General features: G+C 38.0%; 1 pseudogene; it reads left to right on the top strand.

Moving 5' to 3' along the window:
• Positions 1-4772: 4772 nt before the first annotated feature.
• The window catches only part of LOC103477760 (uncharacterized), a 34656-nt pseudogene continuing 15079 nt past the window's right edge, over positions 4773-24349 (top strand).

The raw sequence follows: 24349 nt of genomic DNA, 5'->3' as shown, positions 1-24349 counted from the left end.
TAGTGTGTTTGTGAATGAAGGCGTGATATGCAAAGTTGTGCACAAGTATGTATGTTTTAAGTGTGAATGTGTGAGTGTATGTTTAGATAGAATTTATGGTAGAATATATGTATATATAGATGAGAATAAATATTTAAATCATCACGAACCACACTCCATACCAGTAAGTGGCGGTAATGCTACTAAAAGTTTCTTGCCAACCGCCATAAAACCGACAAGAAGAAGAAACAAGCCAGTCTTGTACAGACACGCTCTGAGTTAGCTATATTTGAGCTTAGAGTTTTCAAACTTTCCAAACACTGGAACTTTACTGAATAGCTTTTAAGCATGGCGTTGGTTCATCAACTCTTCGAGGATATTTTCATCGAGGAATGTTCTTGCATTTATTTGTTAAAGATGTTAAGACTGACGTTTGTTGCATTGGAAAATAAGTAGAGATCTGTATTCATTTGCATTAATGGAGAGGCTCTTACCAGCTAGCTACTTGGATGGAGTCTGCTCGTAGTAGCTAGCGACTTAAATGGAGTCGGTGTCCAGTGTAGTTGTATCTATTTCTACTATAATATAGAAGCTAATTCAGAATATTGTACACCAAGCAGCTTTTTGTAGTGTTGGGTTTCAGAGTACGGTAAATCTGTATCCTTTTGGTTGGGGTTCGAGTGGATTAAAGGGAAGAAAAGTTTCTTCAGAGCTACCGTAGACTTCCATATTGCTGGGTTGCAGACATGTAATACAGGTCCTTCTAAAAAGATTAGCATATTGTGATAAAGTTCATTATTTTCCATAATGTAATGATAAAAATTAAACTGTTATACATTTTAGATTCATTGCACACCAACTGAAATATTTCAGGTCTTTTATTGTTTTAATACTGATGATTTTGGCATACAGCTCATGAGAACCCAAAGTCCCTGTCTCAAAAAATTAGCATATCATGAAAAGGTTCTCTGAACGAGCAGTTAACCTAATTATCTGAATCAACAAAGTAACTCTAAACACCTGCAAAAGATTCCTGAGGCTTTTAAAAAATCCCAGCCTGGTTCATTACTCAAAACCGCAATCATGGGTAAGACTGCCCACCTGACTGCTGTCCAGAAGGCCATCATTGACGCCCTCAAGCAAGAGGGTGAGACACAGAATGACATTTCTGAACAGATAGGCTGTTCCCAGAGTGTTGTATCAAGGCACCTCAGTGGGAAGGAAAAATGCTGCACAACGAGAAGAGGTGACTGGACCCTGAAGAGGATTGTGGAGAAGGACCGATTCCAAACCTTGGGATACCTGCGGAACCAGTGGACTGAGTATGGAGTAGAAAAACCCAGAGCCACTGTGCACAGGCGTGTGCAGGACATGGGCTACAGGTGCTGCATTCCCCAGGTCAGCCACTTTTGAACCAGAAACAGCGGCAGAAGCGCCTGACCTGGGCTACAGAGAAGCAGCACTGGACTGTTGCTCAGTGGTCCAAAGYAYTTTTTTCGGATGAAAGCAAATTTTGCATGTCATTCGGAWATCAAGGTGCCAGAGTCTGGAGGAAGACTGGGGAGAAGGAAATGCCAAAATACCAGAAGTTCAGTGTCAAGTACCCACAGTCAGTGATGGTCTGGGGAGCCATGTCAGCTGCTGGTGTTGGTCCACTGTGTTTTATCAAGGGCAGGGTCAATGCAGCAGCAATGAGGAGGTTTTGGAGCACTTCATGCTTCCATCTGCTGAAAAGCTTTATGAGATTAAGATTTAATTTTTCAACAGAACCTGGCACCTGTTCACAGTGCCAAAACCACTGGTATTACTGACCATGGTATTACTGGCTCAATTGGCCTGCCAACTCTCCTGACCTGAACCCCATAGAGAATCTGTGGGATATTGTGAAGAGAAAGTTGAAAGACGCAAGACCCAAAACTCTGGATGAGCTTAAGGCTATCGAAGCATCCTGGGGTCCATAACACCTCAGCAGGGCCACAGGCTGATTGCCTCCATGCCACGCCGCATTGAAGGCTGCAAAAGGATTCCTGACCAAGTATTGAGTGCATAACTGAACATAATTATTTGAAGGTTGACTTTTTTGGTATTAAAACACATTTCTTTTATTGGTCAGATGAAATATGCCAATTTTTTGAGACAGGGATTTTGGGTTTTCATGAGCTGTATGCCAAAACCATCAGTATTAAAACAATAAAAGATCTGAAATATTTCAGTTGGTGTGCAATTAATCTAAAATATATGACAGTTTAATTTTTATCATTACATTATGGAAAATAATGACCTTTATCACAATATCCAAATTTTTTGAGAAGGACCTGTATAGACCAGGCGGAGAATTCAGATGTTGCTCAGGAAGAGGATTTCTCCAGTTTAAAAAAATACTTGCTAATAACATTAGCATTCTGGGAACGTCCAAGCTAGGATGTAACAATAATATACCTTTCATATCAGTGGTTTTCTAAGTAACTGTTCAATAAAATATCTGAAAATATCATTGAAATGTTAGTTTTTATCTGTGCATTGGTCATGCAAATTTCTTAAGGTTTTTTGATCATCTTTTAACATTAAGTTTCTACAATCAAAACAAGATGATAACATTAATCTTTTTCCTCATTAGAAAAGTTGAAACAACTGTACAAAATAGACAGATCTTAAGCATTTAGAAACTATCAACAAAAGTAAACCTCCTGCATTTACTTCCTAATTGCATTCTGCATTGTGTGGCATTGGTGCTAGGTGGGCAATTCATCTGCATGAAATGGAGCCAGTTTACTTTTATTGATCCAGATTCAAAATGCTTAAAGTCTGTCTTCTGTACAGTTTTTAAAACTGTTCTAATTTAAATAAAGATTAATGGGTTTTTTCATGTTCTCAAGGTAGTTGGTTCAAAGAAACTTGTGACCAATTATATTTTCAGATATTATATTGGACAGTTTCATAGAAAAGAATTAATGTGAGATAAGACATATTACTTTTACATCCCATCTTGGTTATGTCCAGATTATCAACACTGTTGGTACCCAATCCAGTACTAGGTCTTGGAGAGAAAATGTTTATTCAGTGGGACTTGGTGCAATTTTTATTTTTTTTTAAAGCTACAGATTAAATGTACCTATCTAGCCAGTCAAATTGAGCTGTTATTTTTGCTGTCTTTGTCCATGAATAGGGTTTATGTAGGTTGCTGCAAATGGTTAACCTACATTGGACATGAATCAAGTGTTTTACAGTTATCCAAGATTATGTAACTCCAGTATGAATTTGGGTTTACAGAAGCTCATGCAATTTACTAGGAGATATGTTGTGACCAACTACATTCAAAATTATAAAATATTTTTTTTCTTTATTAGAAAGGTTTAAACAACTTTACACAAAACAAACCGTAAGCTTTTTGAAACTGCATCAACAAAGGTAAATTTTCTGCATTTACTTCCTCATTGCAATCTGCATGGTGTGGCATTGGTGATAATTGGGAAATTGATCTTAATGAAATGGAGCCAGTTTGCTTTGAGTGATCTAGCTTCGAAATGCTTAAAGTTTCTGTTTTGTGCAGGTAAAATTGCTCTAATTGAAAGAAAGATTAATGTTATTTTCATGCTCTGAAGGTAGTTGGTCACAAGAGACTTATCAATGATATTTTCAGATATTATATTGGACAGTTTCTTATACAAGGTATATATGTTGGGTAAATATTACTTATACATCTTAGCTTTGTTGTTTCTAGAGTGCTAATACTGTTATCAGCTAATCCAGAATTAAACTCTGGACATAAAATGTTTATTTAGTGGGACTTAGTGCAATTTTTTTTAAAGCTAACCTACCAAGCAACATAGTCAAATTGACCTGAATTTTTACAGAGACAAGATTATATAACTCCAGTAGAATTAAAAGAATTATTTACTAGGAGACCCAAGCACATGGAAATAACATGGTTTGCTTGTTTGTGTTTATAATAGCATTATGAGGTTATTTACTTAAAATAGCACAACTCACTTTCACATAGGCAGAAACAAGGGGACAGATATTTAATGCTTCTTTTGATCCTCAATCTTTGAGCCAACCATAATTGTTGGCATTCAGGCCTTTGAAAATGTTCATTAGCCTTCTTGTATAAGATGAAGTTAGTAGCACCAGATGGTTATTTATACTTCATTTAATGCTGGGTAAATCCCCAATATTATATCACAAGTCATTTTTGCCAATACAATATGGATTATATGTTAAATTTACACCTTTACTTTTGAAATTTTTAAACTGCACCAACCCATTTAGGGCTTTAGCACATTGCTATGATCCATTTTGCTCCGTTTTTAACTGGAAAAAACCAGTTACTGATTACCATCTGCATTTTGTGTTTCATTCAGGTTACGTATCTGCAGTCGATATTTGTAATTAGTATAATACGTGATATTCATGAGAAACATGGTAGTATCCTCATTCAAATTTGAGACTTGATGGGTATTTTTTGGATTTAATTAATTTTTAAGGAAAATTAAATAAATTAAGCTGTGAAAACTGCATTTTGAGGTTACTTTTTTGTTTGCATTTTAGAAATAACTTGGTACTTTATTTTAGTTGGTAAATTTTCTACTGCTGGATTTCTTTCAGTGATTGTCATTTTTACATAATGTAAATTATGAAAGCTATGATTTTTAAAAAATATAAAAGCAATGGCAAAAATCTTTTAATTTTATTTTAGTGATGTTTAATATTTTTTGTTTTTAATACATTTTTCAATTATATTGCTGTAATCTATAAATCTGTATGCCACTGAATCCTTCAATGTTTAAATGCAGATGCCTAGAGAAAAATCTTATCGAAGATCTCTTGCTGCTCGCCGACGAAGGGAAACGGCTGGAGTCCAAGTAGGAATCCCAGCGACCTCCAGTGGTTTTATGTCACGTCAGTGTTTATTTTAATTACATTTTTTAAATGTGATATTTGTATGACATGAAATATTCAGAGTACATATTTAACTTTTTTTTTAAATACTTATTTCTATTTTTGCTTGTTTTTCAATAGGGAGTGGAACCGGCTGGTGACATAGTTAAAAACTGGCCCTCCAGTTCATTTACCAATCATTGTCACAAGCTTGTAATTCCGGAGGAGCGCTTTGATGGAAAAGTAAGTGTAATCAGAATTTATTTCAAATAGAATATGTTTACATATTGTTCATCTTTCTGTGTTTTTCTCTGTTTTAAAGTTTGTGCTGCTGATTGGCGCGTCTCATCTGCGATCGTTTGCTGATGGGATTAAGATTTCGGATGGGTGCATTGATTTTGGAGTGATGTGCACTCCTGGGGCATCTGTAGCTGACTTGCGCATTGAGGCCTATCACGCTGTTGTTCCCCGTCAGCCTGATGCTGTCTGTGTGACAGCTCCTTCAAATAATCTTACTGCGTCCCTTAATCCAGACGACACGGGAGAGGAATTTGAAAAGTACCTTTTGACCGTCGTGTATCGTTTGCCTAAGGTATGTACTGTGTTTTCAGCATGAGTGTAAAGCAGTGTTTATTAATTTTAGTTTGCAGAGTCTTGCATGTTTTAGGTATTTCCCTTGTACTAGGCATATGTAACATGCAGAGCAATGGTCACTGAGGAGTGGAATTGAGAAACAGTGATATAAACACAAATTTCTAAATGGGTTGTTGTTTTTACTAGGTTTTTTGTACTTTTTTTCCCCTGCGCTTGACCGAATCTCTAGAGAAGCAGAACTTGTTTCAGCAAGAATTTCATCGTTTGTCATGGTCTTTTCAGGTATCCCCTATTTTCCTGTGGCTGACTACTTTCCTCTGAAGCGTCTTGATCTGTGGAGCCCTGATGGCGTGAGTACATAGCCATTTTAAAAATGGGAAGGTAAAATTTTGCATTTCTATGAAATGTCAATTTTATCTCTCATTGTTATGTGTGCAGATCCACCTCAGCGATGACCACGGCATGCCCATTCTCCAGAAACTCATGTGGATGTATGCTTATTGATATCTCGAAATGTCAACTCCAAGGCCAACGGTGCAGAATCAGGCGGCTACTGGTTACAAGCCAAGATTTGTGCCTCGCATTGTCATGAAAGGGGAGGAAAGAAGAGTCCCATCTTTGCCATCTTCAGAGTGGAGGCTCGTGAGATCTGGCAGAAAGGTATCAATATTTTTGCAGTTTCCTTGCAGTGGAAGAAAGGTGTTTGTTTAACTGTGCTAAATATCTTAAACAACTTATACGTGCTCTATCTTTACAGAGGAACCGCTCAGGGGAATTGGAATCTTCTGATTCGCTGAAGAAGAGTGGTTCATCACAAGGTATTTGAGGCTTTTAGCGATTTATAAGATCTAATTGTAAATGTTTCTGTGATCTTAATTAAAATGTTTGTTTTGCAGATTGATGGGACTCCAGTAGCGTTAAGAGAGTGCTCCATTCCGCTGAATCCTTTCCGTTTTTCACCTGATATCTTACTTGCCATGTAAACGGTCTCTCCATCAGACTTTTCAGATGTTCACACAGGCAATGAGGTAATTTGCAGAAGACTGGAAGCACCATTTACCATCTTAGTATTTTCTTTTATAAATGACCCAAACCTGAAATGTTTGTATTATAGACAAAGTCTGTGGAACATCAAAAGAAGCCAGCTGTCTTAAGGACCAAGCTTGGGAGACGGCAGGTTTGTGAAAGCATAAGTTGGTTAATAATAATAATTTCTCATTATAGAATAAAAGTGTTTTGCACATGAAGGTTTAATGTGTAACTAATGAGTCGTTAAGTGTTTTAACTGAAAATATTTTATATTGAATCTTTGTTGATTTTGTGCAAATTAAGCTTAATATTTTGCTTTGGTCTCATTTGGTTTTAGGTTGAGGCTAAAGCAGCCAAGATGCCTGTCTGACGTGCTGCCTTCCGAATCTCAGGAGACGTCAAACTGTCCTGGTCTGTGGGCGGGTCCTCCCAGCCAGTTGGTATGTATTCTGATGCGTCTTGCCGTGTGCATTAATAAAAAAAAATTTATTTTTGTCATTTTCTAATTTTCATAAAATAATCATTTATTTGAAAAATGACACCCATTCGCTTATTTGTTTAATGTGTTGTGCAGAATGTTGGATACATTTCCATCCACGAGAGACTGAAATGTTAAATGTAAATATTTTGTGAGGAAACATTATCTGTACTAAAAGTATTTTATTAACACTTCAGCATTAGGAATGTCACCTGGGGCTTGCCGTTTAACAGCGGCCATTAAACTCATTAATGCAATCTGCCGCCAAGAAAAAAGAACCTCCTGCAAGGCAACATACGAGTCTCTACACCCATACAGCTCCTTAAGCACAGCAATTATTTTGGCTGGATCCTCTCTTTCTGCCCTGGGACGGAATTTAATTTCCTCATGTGGCTCTCCTAGGTGGTCAAATAAGAAGAAGGCCTGATCCAACTCTGATAGGTGACGGGTCCTCATACAAGTCTGCACTTCCTCTAACCACTCCACCAAACCTATACCTTTTCTTCCTCTGAAAAAGGGACATTTTCTATCCCGGGGAACAAGCACCAACCTCTCCATCGGTTGGACACCAGCATTAAAAGATGCAGATGGAGTGGGAGGCTCAGCACTAGGACCAGGTGCAACAGAAGCTTGTTCATGTCTCAGTCTCTCATTCTCTGCCCTTAGCTGCAAGATTACCTCCTTCAATTCCTGCAACTCTTCTTCCATAGCTACAATTTAAGTAGAATTTTACACAAGAGATGAACAGGAGTTCTGGCCCCATGTGTGGGAAACACTGCTGCTTTGTTTCAACCAATAAATACAAACCAGGAAAAAACAAAAAACAATTGGAATGTCTGTTCTCAAAGGTATCCACACCTCCAGACATCCCCTCACGCTCCCACCTGATTGCTTCAGCCCGGACATCTAACAATGTGGCTGTCGGTTTTACACGCACAAACTGCTTTAACTCACAGCGTAGTGAGTCATGCTCAACAAATTGGTCATGCAGTAACACTCCACCCATCATGAGGTGATTAGGTGCCAGGTGTTCTGAATATTGGGGCAGGCTTCTTCCTGCTACACAAACATACCTTATATTATTTTTTCCAAACATCACATAACATTAATATTGAATGAAATAAATGATGACAATATAATGTTCTGTCTGAAGATTTTATATACTGCATAATCAGCTTTACATTTAGATTTAAAATTACGCTGCTTTTTTTTTTTACTACAAAACAATTAAACTACAGAATAACTTATTTACATGTTTTTTATATATACTTCTCAGCCATTTGATTCCAAGGACCTCCAGCAGAGTGCTGGGTGACTTTGAGAAATTATTTTTTACAAAAGCCATGAACTGCTGCTACAGGTCAGAGATTAGGCATATCCTGAACAGCAGTGCAGGGTATTGCTCCACTGGAGGTAAATTTGCTTTTTTTGTCTGTGCCACTCTAAACTGGCATACAAGTTCAATGAAAGTTGGGTAAGCTCTTTATAATACAAATATTTTTGCACTGAGGTACATTGTGTATTATCTGTGTAGGATCATATTTCCCTATACTGCAAGGGAGTAAAAGGCATTCCAGGCTAACAAGATTTCATCCATGTCTACCAGAAACAGACCAAAAGACTATTGAGGGTTTATATATATATATATATATATATATATATATATATATATATATATATACTGTGGCTGGAAGGTAATGTATTTTTTTTGCCATTACAAACAATTATCCATCCCCCAAATGGATTCTTGCAGTTCATTCAGATAAATTACCTCAATGGAATGGATAGAGCAGTGCAAGTTAATACCAACACATCTTGGGTCAGTTTACATTAAAAAAGAAAGATTATATCCAAAAGAGTTCCATTATATAAAGCTGGAATACATGGCAGTCTGAATGAAAGCTGTTCCCGTTGTCTGTGACAAACAGCAAAATGGTGTAGAATAGGCAATAATTCCTGGTCTGCTGAAGCAAGACTATTGCATCATGCTTGAAAAACCACTCAGGCTGAAAAGGACCCACAGGATGGCAGCCCTCCACACCGTTATACGTCCACATTCCCCATCTTGACATATTAACAACGCAGTGGGCACGGGCAGAGAAAGAAAAGGGATCTTCTGAAGAAGAGGCTGTCTGTACCTGCTGTTTCTGCTTTCAGTGCAGACTTGATCACCACAGGAAATGTCGGTGAAGGTGGTTAGCGCCCTAACGACCCTTTTCCTGTGATATCATGTGGAACTGGTGTGCCTTGGCTTTGCTCAGTAATTGGTCTGACATCACTAAAGAAAAACACATGATGGCAAAATGAATAATCAGTACTCTTAACGGAGCCCCAAACCAAAGTGGTTTGACCCCTTTTATGTTTTCATAAGCTGTCCTTCAAGGCCTGCTAGGCTGATCGGCTTGCCTACTGTAGAAGCAAATAATAATATTGGTCTTTCTGAGTTACTCACATCTTTGCAAGAACAGGTCTGGTGTTTGTGAGAACTCTCTCTTGTCTTATAATCCAGAACTTGGAGTGAAAGGAGTTGCTACAAAGGCCTTTTGGCAACATGGTTCTGCAAAATGGCACGACATAAACCACATATAGCGAGCCAGCAAAAACAGCCCAATATGTTCCTAGACAAATGAAGCTGGCTTAAAAATCTTTGCAATAGTTGCTTTTAGTCCATTTGGCTAATGGTTTCACAGAGAGTTGGCATATTGAAACATTGGTGGGAAAATAGAACATGTAGTAACTTCTCTGCTGAGTTTTTGATGAATAGGAATTAAACAAAAAAATGTGTGTTCTCATTTTACTTGGTGATTATTATTCTTAGCAGCAACAGTAACACAAAAAAACCTCTCAAATTAGTTGATGGCAATTTTTTTTTAAATGTAATTGATTTGAATTAAACTACCATAGTGTCTTTTAGATATTCTGTTTAGCTACAAAAATGACCTTTTCTGATTCCCAAATCTGACCTCAATGTTCCCCTTCTCTTCAGTACTAGAAAAGATATTTTTCCTCAGTTTTTGTCAAATTATTGGATTCTAAAAACTCTACTGATGCAGAAATATGCCAAATTCTCAGTGGTTTAACACCATTAAACTCATGTTGTTATAAACATACACAGTAAAAAATGCTGGGTTATTTTCATAACCCAATTTCTGGGTTGAAGCTGTTGGGTCATAGGTTGGGTTAGTTTGACCAAATATTGGGTCAAAATTCATAACTCAAGAGTTGGGTCTGAAATTTACCGGTAGTCTACAGCTTGAACACGTCTGTTGGGTCAGGTGTTGGGTAGATTTGCCCAAACGGTTGGGTTAAAGACAAAACTTGGAAGAAGCCATGCCCTTCTTCACAAGCCTCCATTTTCAACAAGACTGTGAATGTTGCATATCGGGCTTCTCCTCTACTTTGAAATAAGACATAAGTAAAAAGAACATAAAGTTTCAACGTGAATAGGATTTTATAAATATAATCTTTTTCGAACATGTTTGATATTTATTTTTATGGTTATTTGAAATATTTATTATGGTAGGTTGCTCTGACAGCTTCGGTATTGCTACAACACGACTGTTGGAAAAAAAAGATGAAGGGGAAGGGCACAATTTGTCAAGTAAACTAAATTCAGTTGTTTGATCATATTTATTCGTAACTTAATCAAATTTTAAAAAATCGATTTAGTTTTAAAAGAAAATTTAGTTGATGGTTTGTCCCCTGATTTTCGCGGGTTTAGTTCACTATGCAATATGCAATATGCAATATGCGAGCACATCCTCAGCGGGCTGAGGCTACGTGTTCGAACACTAACAGTAATGGCGGAGGGCGAGCAGAGCTATTAATAAAGTGGATATATTATGCTTTTTGAAAATAAAATAACTTTTACAAAGTTATTAGGCGATAAATTTGTTGTGTAAACCTGAATTATGCGCTCGGTGTATTAACATAGCTTAATTACAAACATGCTCGGACGGTTTCGGACTTATCCGCTCCCCTGCAGCCGCTGGCTCGTCTCGCCCGCTTTGTCAGTTGACCGGGTCATCGGGTGCGGCTCGTTAAGCCGAGAGAGAACAACCGTCTCCCGGCACATTGCTTTCAAACTCCCGCTGGTTTCCGGCGACGAGTTAAAAGCAAAAATAAGACAATATCTAATGTTAATGTTTGCTAATTTTATTATTGTTACTATTAACTACAAATACATTTATTTAAAGTTGATGCTGAAAGTTATTCAGCACTAAATTAGTGTTTAAGTTAAGTTTTACTATTAAATTATATATGTCATTTTATTAAGTGCTATATTTATTTTTAGGAACATAAAAATTACTCTGAACATTTGAAATTGCTGGCTATTTACAAGTTATTTGCAGTGGAGACATCATTCTTAAAGTTTGATTTGTGATTTTGTCTATTCTGATAGATTTTGTAATTTTACATCCAGGATCTTCAGGAGAATTAAGCGAAACCCAAACTCCTTGTTCTCAACGAAGACCTTCTGTATGGCAAATTACATGAGTCTGCTCCCTCAAGGTATTGAAACTCAGAAGAAATGTTCTCCAAAATATTTTCATGCTTTTTAGTTACTGCAACATTTTGACACTAGCTTATGTTTGATACAGAAGATGATGTAGCCTTGCAGCTGCTCCCAATGAACCTTACCAAGCTCCGCCCAGAAACGGCCCTCGAAAGTCTCAAGTGACTGCATGTCTCACAAACAAAGCCTCGCTGTGCTTAGTTTCTATGTGTAATTTCATTTCGACTGACTCTCTGCAGAGTATTTCTGAGTCGATTAGTGTAGCATTTCTGCTGGGTTTTCAAAAAATATCAGCCACGACAATGGACAGGGGAACCAACAAGTTATGTCATCTTTTTTGGACGTGTTGAGAAAAATTATTATTTTGAGTGTTTAACACAGTTTAAACCTTTTAGAACGAATTTCTTAAGTTTGAACAGGTTTGTGTGAGTGATTTAAAACCCAAAGTATTTAAAGTACAAAGGAGAATAGAGAATCTGCAAGAGAATTTTGGCTCAGACCCCTGGAGTCTTATCATTAAAGACAGGAGGTCATAAATTAACATATGCAGGAAGGTGGAGGACATTATCACTTGAATTACTCTGAGAAAGGGAACTTTGGTCGGTTCACGTAACCAGGATGAGAAATCTTCCAGAACTAACATCTGACATGGTGCAAAAACTGAATATAACATAAAATGTTTTAAATCACTAACATTTAATTTGTAAGACATTTTTCTTAGTTATTAATAACATGTTTTGACTAAAAATTCTATTATCTTGTTTTAGAATTAATTTAGTTAATGATGAATGTATTTGAAATTGTATTATTCTGACTATATTAGAATCAAATGAAAATGTTTTGTTTAGTATTAGAAAATACTTAGGTTTATGGTGAATGAATGTCTTAATTCTTATTTGTTTCTAATTCCTAATTAGAAACAGGAATTGTACTTCATTATTTTCTGTTTATTATCTATTGCTTTTGGTTTGATATCAGGACTAAACTTTGGAGATGCTGAGTGCAGAAGAACAAATTGGGTTTTTGGAGAACTTTTCATTGAATTAAAATACAGAATTAAAGGTTTGTTCCTGGCAGAGCAGAAGAGAAACCAGAATTTCACAGCTACCTGTGAGGTTCCTGCATCTGTTTCTCTTTGCCCAGATGGCTGTAGAGCCACAGGAGGCCGGATACTGTTAAGAAAATAAATTTAAAATAAGTTAGTTTTAGAATTTATTATGACTTGATTGAAATACCATAATTATAGTTTTAAAATTTATAACATATTCTGACCTATTGATATATTTTACTGTAGTTAAAGCAGATTGTTTGCCAAGATCTTCTGATCTGCTCTTTGTCTGTTGGGAAACAATCAGTAGGAAGTTCTAGCTTTTCACACTGATCTGTGAAAGCCATAAACCACCATGAATTCGGAGAGTCTGCTTCTACCTTATTTAACAAAAGGTGTTTGATCTTGCGACCAAACTGCGGGACTTTTTCTAAATTTTAAAAGGGCCAGAGATGTCTTCCAATTGGTCAAGTAGAGATACGCCTTATTTGAATACATTAAAGAGGAAAACACACCTACAGGTATAAAAGTTTGTGCACAAGGGAAACAATTCAGAAAAARSYKRWTTWWTTTWMYTYYKSMMCMRSYYYTTYYYCMARGRMSKYCYTKRWWWTTYYTTKKYYTYYTTGTCTCAGGTAACMATGTTTGTATCTGTSTTTCTTYAGTTTCCTGTACTATYTTATATTTWCTTCTGATTGGATTAAATCCTGTAATTCTGTGACGTCAACACGTATTGTTGTGTTTTTGTCCCCGCACGTGGCCACGCGAGAAAACCCGGGATCAAAAGGAGATATCAGAGCCAGAGTTTTGCTAAATTTACCAGTAATATAAAAATTCTTCCTTAACAGACGACATCACGGTTTTTGAGCCACAAGATGCCTCCAAGATTGTGCGCGTCACAGCTAAATGCTACCGGTCGAGAGGAACACAGCAGATCCTCAGCATAAATATAGCTGTGGACAAGATCACTGACACCTATTGTTCTTGCAAGGTTTTGAGGGTGATTTCTGTTGGCAAATGTTCGTATGTGCCTAGGCCTGATACACGGTACTAGGAGGCTAACATTAGCGTGGCTAACACAATTACAGTTTAGTAAAAAGCCTTTTCAGGTAAAATAAAATCTTTAATGCATGTCAGATACGGTACACATTGCATGTTGATCTGTTCAGCTAACGTAAGACTGTAACAGACAGGCTTCACGTGGAGAAGATGCATCGGTACTGCCGTTATGCTGTACTTGGCTAAAAGGTTTTCATAATGGATGTGTTTGACTTTATTTTTTTCATTCACTAAACACAAAGAAAGCAAAGCAATAATACTTACACCTTTGTTCTTATTGATCCTACGACGGTTGAGCTGCAAATGCGGTCGTGCACAAGCTTTGATGCAAGCAAGGCATTCCGTTTCAGATTTTGGAAATCTGTGAATTTTAGTTCCACAAATACGATCAGGATACCTGACATCGCCTGTCCACTGACAGTGGGGAATCATTCTTTTTCGAGTCCTGACGCAAAAACTTTCTGCCGGTTTGCTAGTCCACAATGTACATTAGCATACTGTAGCTTGCGTTTGTGAGACTGTCACACACGTGGTAGCTGCGCTGTGAGGTAAAATGTGCATTAGCCAATGAAACGTGGCCCCTGTGATAATGTCCATACTTCTCCCTGCTCCATCTTACTCATTTGGGAGAGTTTCAAGACCCATCAACCTGGAAGTTCAGAAGGCTTCATTGATATCCAACCTGTAAGTCAACATTCATCTCTGAATTATGCTCAATTTGTTTAAATAAGTGCATCACATTCAGTAGTGAGGTTTTGTGTTAAACTAGAATCAGTCAGAAATTAGTTTTTGAGAATGTAGCCCTTTACCTTTAAATTCACTAAAGGCCTGTTTTTGTGTCTTCTCTCTTGTTCTCAGTGAAGATCTTTCACTGGACGAAAAATGGGATTTTCGACAGCTATTGACACCTTGTTCTGCCGTGCGCATGGAGATTGAGGGCTTTCGGCAAGAGGTTTTTGTCAGGGTCGAGCACTGCCAAAAATGGTAAAAACGCTGTGTTTCTGTGTTCCCCTATGACCCCCCCTCCCATTGTGCCTAGCAGAGGTTTTCGTATTTAAATGAAGTTGCTGAGTGCCATGCAAATGCAAATCAACTGTTGAGCACCGCCTTTTGACTCTTATTCATTTTGTAGCTAATCCTTTTTACCTTCTGTTCACCATAAAGAAGTATGTTTGGACAAAGAATATTAAAACAATCCATCTTATCCATTAAAATATATATTACATGTGTGTTAGGAGCACTGAAAAACTTAGTTTTGGTTTAATTGATGATATAAAAGAAGAATATGCGTGATTACATACAATAGACTTTTGTGAAACGTCATCTTACTTTGACATTCTTCCTATCTGAAGATTTATCTTGTGATGGGAGGAATTGCACAACTTAATCAAAAATAACAATAAAAAACATGTTCCAGAGTGGTTCATTGTACATAAAGTATTTTTGTGAATAATATTCAAACTAATGTTAATGTTCACTGATTGCTTTTAAGACTCAGAGTCATGCTATATAGGAGTGGTAGTGGTCATTCCACATCACAATACAGGACTTAAGAAACTACAGATTTTTCAGTATACAGTTGCTTAACTCTCAAGTTTAAATTGAAGAACAAAATGGTTGAAAGTATGTGATACCTTCTGATAGAGTATAAACATTTGTATTCTTTTTTAAAGTTTTGTTAAGCACTAAATATAACTCACTGATTATGAATCATATTCTGTATAAACTAAAAAGGAGACAGCTCAAAGTAGAATTGAGTAAATAAACATCTATACATTTTAAAAAATTTGAGCAATTATAATAAAAATAAAATATACTGTCACGTAACATTTGAAAAAATAACTTTTAGAATGTATTTTTTTCTGTCAACTTTCATTTAACACTCCAGTCCAGTTGGTGGCAGTAATGCGCTTTCATAGTCGGTCAAGCATCCGCCATTAAACCCCAGAGGAAGATTTGCACTGGTGGTAACGAGAACGAAAATGAACGAAAATACCCGTGAGTTGTGTGAAATGGTAGAAAAAGTCCTATTTCACAGAGTTACCTTTTCAGTATCGTTTTGATATTAAGCAATGTTCCGGCGGAAAACAGATGACACCGCGGCGGTCCAACAAGACCGAACTCACGGTAAGAAAGTTTTTATAAATAGCGAGCACGTGCAGAGAGGCGAGTTGCTTTATTTCTTACAGAAAGCGGTCTGTCGTTTTCTTAATGCCGAAAAAAGTGTAGGGTGAGATTTTGTATTGTAATCTCTATTACATGTGATGTTCTGAACTCTTAAAAATATTCGCATCATCTTTGATTTTTTCAGACCCGAAAAATGGCCAAGCCTTACCAGCCAGACCTCAGACCACGGTGCCGAGGAGCTCTTACGGAGTCCTTCAGGACGAAGAGAAATTTAGTAAGTTATGATTTCACATTTAGTGAACAGTGAACACTCGCATATTTGTAAGAAAAACTGATCTTATCGTTATTTTATTCATTTTGTTGTAACGCAGTACAGCAATGCAGAGTGTGTAACCCATTTACAAAATGGCGGACGGATATGAGGACGAAGCCATGAAGCCGGTATGTAATCACTGCGTTGATTCCCGACTGTACAATGGCTGGTTGAGAATAATTTTAACTTATTTACTTACGTATTTTTGAGAAAGCAATATATTTGCTACAATATTTTTTTAATTTTACATTTATTTCCACAGAGATAATGAGTGAGGAAGAAACATACTGAAGTAATAGGTTGATAAAGTAACACATTGATTATGTTTTGTAATAAAAGAAAGATTTAGAAACTGTGTTGCGCCGAGGACACTGAGCAGGACGAGGGTGCGGCAGAAACAGATGGCCAGGGGAAAGTTGACTATGAATTACAGATGGCCAGGGGAAAATTGATTATGAATTACAGATGGCCAGTGGAACAAAGGGATGTACAGGAGATTGCTGTAATGAGGTATGAGTGAGTCATAAGAGAGTTGGGGAAGGTTGGGACTTTCCACAGAGAGTGGGAAGGTTCTAAAGTCACGTAGTGGGAAGGTTCTAAAGTCACGCAGCCCTGCCCCGTAGACCGCCCTGGGTTGAGAGGGCATAAAAACTAGACGACAGGGGAGGAAAGGGGTTCTTCGTCCACGGCGCAGAAGAGGAGCCATCAAGAGGACGCAGGCTAAAGACCAGCAGAGGACCACACCCCGGGACCAAGGGAAGCTCAAAGACTTCACGCCGCCAAGAAGGGACGAGTTCCACCAGCCCCCGACCCCGGTTCCTGAACCGACCAACTCCTCTGCCTCTACCCAAGGAATTAAAAGCAGATTTACTGGAAATTTCTAGATATGAAGATGAGATTTTGTGGCTGAATCAAGACAGGCCAGCAGCTATGAAACTGAACAGTCTAACCTTCAGGTTTATTCCCGCCTTCACCTCGACATAATGTTGCATAGCAACCTTGATGGTAATAAACACAAACTGGGAAAATGGAGCTTGAAATTTTTTGATTTTTATTGCTTATTAAATCCTTTTTCATTAATGAGTTAATTGTTAAAATATTTTGCTACAAAAATGTAATTTATAAATATGTCTATGTAAATGATAAAAGTCTAACAGCTTAAAGATTTTGTGTTTAATACCACCAAGTTTTCATATTATACTGTTCTTTAACCATATCTGCTCTACCTACAGCTCTGTCCGCCTTTGAGTCAAGAACAAAAATCTCTTGTTTGGAAGAATCTTGGGCTGCAAGGACACACCAGACCCTTCCAAACTCCAGAGGAAAGAATGATAAATTCGAATTTGGACAGTCTTTATCACATCACTGACATCTCTTGTGCTCATTTTTAAAAAGTGGACTGGAGTGGTGGTCCCCCTGTTCAAAAAGGGGGACCGGAGGCTGTGCTCCAATGGTCACACTCTTAAGCCTCCCTGGTAAGGTCTATTCAGGGGTCCTGGAGAGGAGGGTCCATCGGATAGTCGAATCTCGGATTCAGGAAGAGCAGTGTGGTTTTCGTCCTGGTCATGGAACACTGGACCAGCTCTACACCCTGAGCAGGGCCCTTGAGGGTGCAACCGGTTCGCCCAACTGGTCTACATGCGTTTTGGGGACTTGGATAAGGCATTCGACCGTGTTCCTCAGGGAACGCTGTGGGCAGGTTCTCCAAGAGTATGGTGTACCAGGCCCTCTGATACAGGCTGTTAGGTTCCTGTATGACCGGTGTCAGAGTCTGCCCTTTCACCCCGATTCTGTTCATTACTTTCATGGACAGGATTTCTAGGTGCAGCCACGTTGTTGAGGGGATCCATTTTGGTGGCCTCAGGATCACATCTCTGCTTTTTGCGGACACTGACCACTTTTTTCAGTAACGAGTAATTCAACACGTTTCTATTTCAAATCCAGTAGTCAAACTACAGTTACTTATCGAAACCACTTTGCGTTACTATTTTCTTTTGTAACTTAATTTTATTTCCTCTACTCGTCTTGGGGAGTGACCACCATTTCTATTCGACAGTATCAGCAGCGACAGAAACAAACAATGGAGGGAGATGCACATTTTGTTGCTGAAAAGGAGCTATTTTGAGTTTCAGTCGCCAATTCCGTTTATTATAAGTGGCTCTGGGCTTGTTTTTTCTTTCTAAAGTCACTTGCAAATTTAATGAGTTGCGGGCTGCGCTCTTTGGGCTTGGAAATAAGCAGACATAAACCCCAGAATTTGTCTGACATCCAGTTAGTTTTAGTCCATCATTTCCCGGATGATCCGTGTCTCTTAATGTTAAGTTAGTTAATATATTTGCTATGAATGACGTCAAGCTCTGCGTTGCGCTCCAGAAAACTGCAAACATCGAGACTAATATGAACAGTGTAAAACGTGAAAACAGCCTCGAATGAACGTGTCCGTAAAGTTGTGCAACTAAACGCCATTATAATTATTAATATTAAGATAAGTGTCACAAATCTGTGCAGGAGCCATCCGAGTTGTGGAACTGCAGGAGGAGCTCTGGGCACTGCGCTGTGACACCAAACGCAGGGCCGTAACGCACAACCTGGAGGCTGGGGCGGGGGAAGGCGGTGGGGGTCTAAAATCCTATTAATAGTTTCCGGACAATACTGGAACACACAAAAACATGCACAAATTACTGAAGTTTTTTTGTACTGTTGTAACCATTAAACAATCTCCCCTTCAGTTCAACCTTATAAGTGGAGACACATCGTTGATGTTACCATTCTAAAATAACTTGCAATTAAGTATTGACAAAGATCAATGTAATTTTCACAGGCGGCAGAGTGTTAGCAGCTGCTGAAAGTAGCTAAAAACATTACTTTTAATGTAACTTCGTTACTTTCCAAATCAAGTAATCAGTAATCTAAGTTACTTTTTCAAGGAGTAGTCAGTAATCTGATCCGATTAAAGTTACTTTTTCAAAGTAACTATGCCATCATTGTTTGCGGATGATGTGGTCCTATTGGCTTCATCGGGGCGTGATCTATAGCTCTCGCTGGAGCGATTTGCAGCAAAGTGTGGAGCGGCCTTGGATTTGGAGGATCTGTGCCTCCAAATCCAAGGCCATGGTCTTGAGCCTGAAAAAGACAGAGTGACTTCTCCAGGTTGGGGTGAGGGGGGGTCCTGCCCCAAGTAGAAGATTTTAAGTATCTTGGGATCATGTTCATGAATGAGGGAAGGCGGGAGCAGGAAATCGACAGACAGATTGGCGCTGCTTCTGCAGTGAAGCGGGGGCTGTACTTGTCCGTCATTGTGAAGCTGAGTCATAAAGTAAAGCTCTCAATTTACTGGTCAATCTACGTTCCTACCCTCATGGTCATGAGCTTTCGGTCATGACCATGAGGGTCAACCAAAATGGGTTTTCTCCTCAGGGTGTCTGGACTCTCCCTTAGAGATAGGGTGATAAGTTCGGTCATCCGAGTGGGACTCAGTGTAGAGCCGCTGCTCCTTCATGTCGAGAGGAGCCAGTCGAGGTGGCTCGGGCATCTGGTTAGGATGCCTCCTGGACGTCCTACCCAGGAGGATGTTCCAGACACGTCCCACCGGGTTAGACCCAGGACATGCTGGAGGGTCTATGTTTCTCAGCTGGCCTGGGAATGCCTTGGGAACCCGGAGGAGCTGGAACAAGTGGGTGGGGAGAGGGAAGTCTGGGCCACCCTTCTTATGCTACCCCCGCAACACGACCCCAGATAAGCGGAAGATGGATGGATGGATGGATGGATGGATTAAAAAGAGATTCACAATGTTGCAAATGTCCCCTTCTGTGTGCCAGCTGCTGTAAACATATTTCTTATTTTTTTTACAAAAACGACTTTCAGCTTTAACCTGTGTTACATCCATTGCCTTTCACACACTCGCTGACTTTAATGATGGCCAGAAGAAAATGTATTGTCCACTCCTTTTATGGTTACTCTGCCAAACTGGCCGCCAAAACTGACAGGAACATCCAACTTGTAACGCAAACTTAAAGCAGCCTTCAAGATGAGAAGATTAGCAGCCAGACAGAAAAACTCAAGAGTGGTCAGGAGAGAAAAGAGCTCATCATTGCATAGCAGTTGGTTCCAAAAACAAACAGCTCCGTCACTGGAAGGAAGTTTTATAGACAGCGATGACTGATGTAGGACATTTACTGACGTATGTTTTGACTGGGAACATAATCCCAGTTCAACCTCATCACATGCTCCACAGCTGTAACTGATACTTTGTTTGCATTGTTTCATGTAATGACATCATGTAACTCCAGTCTGGAGCTACATTGGTGGCAAACTTCACCAAAATGTGTCAAGAAACCTTTAGAAAGGATTAAAGTTTCAGCATGTAAAACACATTTTATTCAACAAGTACTGCACATGCACCATGCAAGACTTCAAGAGAAGCGGTTGTAAGTTCTTTTTTGTTTGTCAGATCTACCTAAGTTTTTGAAAACAGCAGTATAGCAAGAGAGATTCGACTTGGAGATTTCTGTGGATTGTGACTACATTATTCTTGGGAAACCCGCCTTTTTGCTGGTTTTTTTTCATAAGCATACAGGATTTAAATTGTTAGATACTGCCATAAATCCTAATCTATCTAACAGAAAAAAAGTTGATTGTACAACATGAAACATGGACTTAAAAGGAATATCTGAGTTTTTTTTTACCCTAAAATGTAAATAGTAGACTTATATGAACAGGGATTCAGGATGTGGACTGGTATGAGGTCAGTATTTCCAAGCAGCTCACTGCTAGTTTTCTGCTGGAAAAACAGAATTAAATTCAATGTAATAGCAGCAGACAATTTATTATTTTGCGGCATTTTAAGCAAAACTAACTCTAAAGGCCACTTTCTATCTGCTATGCCTGAATATTGCATAAAGTTTGGAATTATTTGCTTAAAAATGACCTGAACAAGTGAACTTTTGAGCGGTGAAACCAAATGATTTAATTCCATGAAATCAGCCAGGAGAAAAAAGCCCCAACATGTTTTCTTTGAAAGCAGCTCCTGCATGAGAATGCCTGGCAGAACCAAAAATAGCAACCCAATCAAAAGAACGAGGAATTATTTTTTAAATGTGAACCAGCTGTTGGTAAAGCGTTCAGTCCCCTGCCTCTGCTTGTTGCAGAGAAGAATTTGGATTAAATCTAAAGAAACTTCGGATTTTTAGTTACATATGGTTCAGTTTCTTTTTTAGTCAAAAAGACAGTTCATCTAAAGACTACTTTGAATGTAGTTCATATATACAATTTGTTCTTTTTTGTTAAAAAAAAAGAAAGTTTTCCTTATTTATATTGAGCATACAGCCTTAAAGACATTTTTATGTATACATTTTTTTTTATCATTTCCCTGTTCTGTGATGCCATTCAAATGTTTTTGGAAACATCTTTAGCATCTTGCGGTCTCCTTTCACAATACATTGACAGTTGTTTTTGATGTTTTCCAAACAGTGCAATGGCTATTTCTGTCATGAAATGTCGTGAAGGAAGACGCTGTGGACCCAGGTTGAAATGAAGAATGAATGATGAAGTTAATTAAGTTGTCAGAAATACAAAGTCCAACATCCAAAAATGAGTGGAAGGCTAAAGCTCAAAACTGGTAGCAACTGGTAAACGAGACATTTGACAACAGACTTGAGACGACTAGACAAAGACCCGATGAGGAACAAGGAACACAGGTGGGATTAAATACACAGAGGGTAATCAGGGAAATGAGACACAGCTAGGAACAATCAAGGGATAGACAGGACAACATGGAGACTCAATAGACACAGAAACCTAAAATAAAAACAAAGAAAAGTTAAATCTTCACAATTTTCAACTTTTTAAAGCATCTATAACAGGGGTGTCAAACTCCAGTCCTGAAGGGCCGCTGTCCTGCAGTTTTTAGATGTGCTACAGGTACAAAACACCTGAATCAAATGGCTTAATTACCTCCTCAGTTCTCCAGAGCCTTGCTAATGACCTAATTATTCTATTCAGGTGTGGTGCAGCAGAGGCACTTCTAAAAGTTGCAGGACACCAGCCCTCGAAGACTGGAGTTTGACACCCCTGATCTATAAGGTAGTTTTCATACTTGATAGGGTTTTGGATTTTCGAGTTTGTTCCAATTTCAGCTGGTGTGGTTTACTTTCACACCACACTATGTCAAATCAACCAAAACCTTTAAGCAACTTGTCCCCTTACCCCCACACAAAGTCCTCTGAAGAAGACATGGAGCACAACTTCTTTCTTAATAAAATATTAACAAAAATGAATTTTACAAGAAGTGGCTGGGGAGAGGGAAGTCTGGGCCTCCCTTCTGAAGCTGCTGCCCCCGCGACCCGACCCCGGATAAGCGGAAGAAGATGGATGGATGGATGGATTTTACAGGATTTTGGTTTGATTTACCCAGAAATCAAACCAATTGTGTTATAATAATAATAATAATAATAATACATTTTATTTCAAAGGCGCCTTTCTGGCTCTCAAGGAGACCGTACAAGAGTAAAAAATAGTGACAGAAACAAATAAAATATAACAATTAAAAATAGATAGAAATAAATAAAACAAAACAATGTATCTATATAAAATCTATGTAAAATGCATATTACAGTCCGTTTCCTGCTTTTGGAGCGATCTCCAGTTTGCTTGGCATTCACCAAACGGTTCCAGAGTTCTTTTCAACTGACCCTACATTTAGGTGGACCAAAGTTCATTCATCATTCACATCTCCCCAAACATATATTCTTGCCAAACAGACTAGAGTTTAATGAAAGCGTACAAAACATGTCCAAAGTTTAAGGCAAACTTTCATCATGTATATCTGATGCTATATGTCTGTGAGATTTTAGCCTTTTAAAATCTGAATAAGTGTGGGATTTCAGAATTTCGTCCCAGAAATTGTTTTTAAAAGACATTTCTCTCCTTGTTTTTGTCATTAAAAAACAAGACTTATAGAGTCCATAAGTACATAAAGACTTATGGACTTTTTTGTGTTGTTAAAATATTAAATAACACTTTATTTGATGGGGTATGAATAAGACTGACATGACACTGTCATAAACATGAAATAACGCCCGTCATGAACATGAGTAAGTCTTAATGAATATTTATGACTATTGTCATAAAGTGTCACTTGGTAAATCATGACACTTTTAATACAAAGTTGACATTATTCAAAATGTGTTTATGACAAAAATGTCTTCGTTGTGACAACTTGACATTAACCTAGAAATCATGATCTGACAATAAGTTCATTATAAAATTATTACTGATTAAACTTTAAATATTATCTAGCTTTATGTGGTAAAATTTCTTAATTTAAGTGATCCTAAAGTTTTACAGCAAGATGCCCACAAAGTACTTATGAACTTTGAAGAGTACGTAAGTACTTTGTGGGCTGTTTGATTGAAAATCAAAGAGCACTGCATAATAAATCTTTTGCATTTGTTAGAATCCCCATCAAACCTTTCTGTTGAGGGTGGGTGGATTTCCGAATTCATGGAGCGGCAGACTGGAGCAGGATCTGGACCCAGGTGAAAAAAAAGCATACTTTAGTATACTTTGATTGATGTACTTAAACTGTACTATCTTGGAACAACTTTTTTATACTTTTATACTTTAGTAGTATTTAAATAGTATTAAATTACAACTAACAGTATATTTTATGGAACAACATTCTTCATTGCTAGCTGATGGTTGTCACCAGCTAGCAACAGCTAGCCCCGGGCTCCTTTTGTGACACACATTTCATTTCCATCTGTTGTTGTCCCGTTGTGTTGTCATCTAACTCGGATTAGGACGTCACCAGCTTGAATTTACCAAAATTAGTAACTATTGTCAAGGCCCTCTCTACTTTTAAGGCATTATGTGAGTAAAAATGGCGAATTTGAAGAGGGTCTGTTATCTTCCCTACTTCAAGTTTTTTCTTCTCTTTGTGGCTTTTTTTTTTTTTTTTAATGAAAGTGTGCAATACCACCACCATCTGGTGTGGAGTATGAACTGGAGCTAAAGCCGTTGATTATAAGGTTTTACATCACACGTCTGAAAATTGATTGAAATTTACATCATGATTATCATTTTTTTTATTGTATGCAATTTTAATAAATAGTAAACGATTATTAAGGCACTTAAAAATTCATACATATTCATTCATATTTTGTTCACTTAAAGTATACTTTTAATATATTAAAAGTGTATTTTGGTATAATTATGTTTAAGTGTGTTTAAAGTTCTAATTTCGAAATTGGTACAAGTGTATTTTTAGTATACTTCATCCATCCATCAATTTTCTTGCACCCTTTTTCCCTCAGTGGGGTCGGGAGGGGT

Source organism: Poecilia reticulata, linkage group LG2 (assembly GCF_000633615.1).
Source record: "Poecilia reticulata strain Guanapo linkage group LG2, Guppy_female_1.0+MT, whole genome shotgun sequence".
Lineage (NCBI taxonomy): Eukaryota > Metazoa > Chordata > Actinopteri > Cyprinodontiformes > Poeciliidae > Poecilia > Poecilia reticulata.
Note: the sequence above shows the minus strand (reverse complement) of the source record. Positions and strands in the feature narration are given on the sequence as shown.